The sequence below is a fragment of the Lutra lutra genome, chromosome 11 (genome assembly GCF_902655055.1).
Source record: "Lutra lutra chromosome 11, mLutLut1.2, whole genome shotgun sequence".
NCBI classification, from domain to species: domain Eukaryota; kingdom Metazoa; phylum Chordata; class Mammalia; order Carnivora; family Mustelidae; genus Lutra; species Lutra lutra.
In genome coordinates this window covers 104,178,140-104,182,934 of record NC_062288.1, presented here as the reverse complement: position 1 = coordinate 104,182,934, position 4,795 = coordinate 104,178,140, and positions in this window count along the sequence as shown.

Sequence of the window (4,795 nt, the reverse complement as noted above, 5' to 3'; positions counted from 1 at the left end):
ATGGATTTTCAAATCCAACAGTTTAAAAGTGAGTGAAACTGTAACATTAATATAAAACTATCACTTACCTTGAATATCGTTTCTTTCAACAGTGGTGAAGTTCACGTGTCAGAAGGAAACATGAAAATTTTCATTCCTCTTCCTTGGAATCATGCAAAGTGCAACTGAGACAAATCGCATGGCCGTACTAAGTGTTCTCTCCATTGTATGAAAATGCAGAGAAATGCATTTTGTAAGAGATTGGCGTTTCCCAAAATGATATTTACAAATCTCAAAATTTTAATTGTTGGATGGATAGCTAGGTGAATAGATAAGTTTGCCAATCTGTGCCATTTTATTGCCCAAATGAGGTGAGCCTCCCGTGCCTTCGGTGGTTGGGACTGATGCTTCTTTCCCGTGAAACTCCCCTTCAGAAGTGAATCATTCTTCCAAATAGTCAGAGACATTAGAGAGGTTCTTGAGAGAACCATCTCTTCTCCCCTGACCCACTTGGTAGATATCCCACCTCTAATGAGTAAGAGAGGGGCAAACATGGAACCCTCCATGGGTTTATGGTTCTTCGGTTAAAGAAATCCTTGTAGACATCAGGATTTATGATTGATCACGACACCTTGCCTCTCCAGTGCCCGCCCCCGCCGCCGCCCCCACCACCTGACTCGCCTTTTTGGGTGTGTTTGCCTTGAAGCTGCATCTAGCAGCAACATAATAAGACTTGGTATAGGTAAGAGGTATTCCTTTCTTGGATATGCTTTTTTTTTTTTTTTAAAGTAGGCTGCACATTCAGTGTGGAGCCCAGTGTGGGGCTTGAACCCACAACCCTGAGATCAAGACCCAAGGTAAGACCGAGTCAGATGCTCAACCAATGAGCCACCCAGGTGCCCCAGTCTTTCTTTTATAAAATGAGGATATCCTGTGATGCTTTCATGCCACAGAGAATTATAAATGAGTGATGGAAACAGCTGTGGCCCAACAAGGGCAAGGCAACGAAGGGCTCGTACACAACCGGGAAGGCAACCCCAGACCAGCCAGAACACGTGGCTGGAAGCGAGGGTAATCTGGAACTAATACGGCGGGGCTGAAGGGGGGGGACTAACACTGATGCCAGTTACAAATTGGGGGCCAGCAACAAGACCGTGTCTTCTTAGGGTTTAAGAGGATGACAGCCCACCACCATTGAGGTTGATTTCTATTTCTTCACATGGAGAAGTGAGGGCATCTTATTTTCATGTGAGATCTCGATATCCATATGAGTAGATCCACGTGTTGCAAGGGGCTGGCTGTACCATACTGTTTTGTGTTGACCGCAATACCGCAATCCACATGGCTGTGCCTACGTCGCCCCCGTCCCCCCAACCAACACACACCTTGGTCACTTACCTTCTAGACAGGAGTATCCCTAGCAATGGCTCATATTACTGCTGTGGTTGTAGACCCAGCTCACAGCCGCCACTGCCGCCATAGCCATACGAAAGAAGGAGCCCCCAGCGCCGACTGACCATGGAAGACCATCTCCTGTGCCTGCCCCCTGGCTTCCCCACTGACTCCCTAAGAGAGGCCAGGTAATGCCACTTGGATATTTAGGGACCCAGTACCTCTAGGGCTGACTCTGACTAATTAAAGATTTCAAGAGGGGAAGGGGACTAGGTGCAGTACTTCCTGTGAACACACTGGAGACACCCCGAGACCAGGCTTACAGTGAGTGCTCCCTGGTGTGTGCTCTTCTGACTTCCCTTTCCCCTCTCTCATCAGTTGTTAGCCTGTAAGCTTGACCTCATAAACATGGGCTAAGATAGTGCCCGCACATACATTTTTCTGTGTCTCTGTGGTGAATTCGTTAGACAAAATTCCCAGAAGTTTTATTGCTATTTAAAATAAGATCATTTTTGGATCACCTGGGTGGCTGAGTCTGTTAAGTGCCTTCATCTCAGGTCATGATCCTGGAGTCCAAGGATCGAGCCCCGAGTCGGGCTCCCTGCTCAGCAGGGAGTTGGCTTCTCTCTTTGCCTCTCACCCTACTCTCATGCCCCCTCTCTCTCTCTCAAATACATACATACATACATACATACATAAAATCTTTTTAAAAACTAAAGTAAGAACCATTTTTTTCAGTTTGTAAATAATTGATACTCTGATTTAAAAGTAATATGTTTACTGCAGACATTTTATAAAGAAAATTAAAAGCTATATTAGCTTCATTGGTATACCGTACATTTAAGCAGTACAATAGTTAAAAACTTATTTACTAGTTGATTCCAGAGTTCCTCATAAGGAAAAAAAAGATGCATTGGCTTAGAATTAGATCACTGTTAAACGTGGGAGATGAGACCTCAAGTCATAATCTGAAAAGACACAGGAAAGCTAAGATCCTTTTTCATTTTGTTTTGTAAAAACAATAGTGGGACCATACAGACTGACAAAGGTTTTAGAATATGATTTTTTCACACTATTTTGTGACTTTTCCTGCATCATTACATTTTACATGATTGTATTTTTTTTAAGACTTTTTTTTTTTTAAGATTTCACTCATTTATTTGATAGAGATCACAATTAGGCAGAGAGGCAGGCAGACAGAGAGAGAGAGAGAGGAGGAAGCAGGCTCCCCGCTGAGCAGAGAACCCGATATGGGGCTCAATCCCAGGACTCTGGGATCATGACCCGAGCTGAAGGCAGAGGCTTTAACCCACTGAGCCACCCAGGCGCCCCAATGATTGTAGTTTTTAATGCTGCACGATACTCTGTGGATCCGTGATTTGAGCCATTTTCAGTCAAAGTTGGATGTTTCTTTCTTTGCTTTGTCCTTTTAAAGTTTCTGTCATTGTCAAAGAGATTCAGCCAGACGCGGTCCTGGCACCGCTGCTGACTTTTATTTTCGTATGATCGTCCCTTCAGAGTGGAAATTCATCTCTAGAGGGAGTGGTCCAGTTTCATAGGAGAGCACTCGTTTCTTTTTCTATTTCAGAGATGTTATTTATTTATTTGAGAGAAAGCACAAGCAGGGAGGGGGCATAGGAAGAGGGAGCGTGAGAAGCAGGCTCCGTACTGAGCAGGGAACCCGTTTCGGGACTTGATCCCAGGACCCTGAGCCGAAGGCAGACGCTTAACGACTGAGCCACCCCGGCGCCCCGAGAGCACTTGTTTCTTTTCGCTCTTGCTGACCCAGACTGTCACGGTCTCTAATCTTGGCTATGCTGCTCTGTGCAAAATGGCGTCACATTTGACCTTGTGTTTCTTTGGTTATTTACAGAATCAAGCAGTTTCAGACGCTCGTTGGCCATTTCTGTTTCTTTAGTGAATTGTCCATAACATGGTTTTGTTTTTCTTGATATTTTTATTTCAATTTGTCGCTTGTCTCTGTAGTATCACATGTATTTTTCTACATGATTGGAATAATTTTAAGAAAAATATTAGAGCAACCTTTCATCTATTCATAGTCATTCCTTTCAGGGCATTTTCCAGTCAAACGAATGTAGAATCCCTCAAGGCCCAACTCAGATCGTGCTTCCTCCACGAAGCCCTCCTTGACTTGCTGTGACTCAGGTCTTCGTCGCTCGTCCTTTCCTGGGTGCTCCCATGTGTCTGCAGAGAGACGTCCCCTATTATAAGCTTTTTGAAAGCTGGAACAGTATCTTATTCCTATTAATCCCCGTCGGCCAATAGCGTATCCTGCACTTAGGAGGTCTTCAGTACAGGAGTTTGGATTGGTTTGGTCTCTTTAAATAACAACGCTTGTACATTTAGAAATACTTTTCGTGGAAGTGGTTTTTTTTTTTTTTTAAGTATTTTTGAATTGTATATTTGCATGCTTTCTTGAGCAGAGTGTATTGAAGAACACGTTAAGATTTTTCATAATTGACATTTACATAAATAGGATTTATTGGGATTTGCTATGAGACACTAATGCCTTCAGAGGTTTCTAGTCCTAAATGCTATAACCAAGTGGCCCTAGATGCTTATGGATTGGCTGTTTCTCTCCGGTGGCGTCTCTCTGCCGGTGTATGACTGAGCCCAGCATTTTCCAGATGAGCAAGAGTGTGTTAGAATTTAATTTAATATTGGACTTACATACCCTTTAAATTTCTATCTGGATGGCTCTCTCCGGGCTCCAGATCATCGAGGCTGCCGTGTAGACAACCCCTGTGCTCGTTACTGTTCCCTGGAACAGTTTGTGCCCTCCTCCCCTGAGTTTTGTTATTTCTTCAGTTAACTCTTGTTTCCTCAAACTGTGCAGAATGAGGACCTGCTCTTTCTGAAGGCTTCTTTTATCATTGTCCAAGGTCCTCTGCGTTAGGAGGGTCTGTATGCTATTCCATTGTGATGGTGGACCTTTGCTGTACCTTTCGAGAGCCTCTTCTGAGTGTCAGAAGAATGACTCGGGGTTTATAGTAGACGCAGGAGATCGCCCGGCGTGCCTCCAGTGCCCTGCTGGGCCTCCTCCTGTGACTGGCTCTTGACTGGGTTACTGGATGATTCCACAGGAGCAGAGGTTAACTTGTAGATTCTCGTCCGCTTAAAGGTGCAAATAATTTCTGTCCGGTGGGAAAGATAACTCCAGAGGTTGTGGCTTATGGCCCTGTGGGACATTAACTAGTTTGAAATATAACCTTGTCATCTTACCCCAACATTCCTGTATTGTTATCAGTACCTCGCCCTTCAAGTTCTCCTTTGAACCCAGTTTTGCTATCTCCCTCATGAAGTAATGAGTTGAATAAAACCTTCAGGCACACGTTTGTTGTATATTTATATGAGATCATGTTTTTAACCTTTGGGAAATTATTTTTTGGCCTAGGGTTAGAGG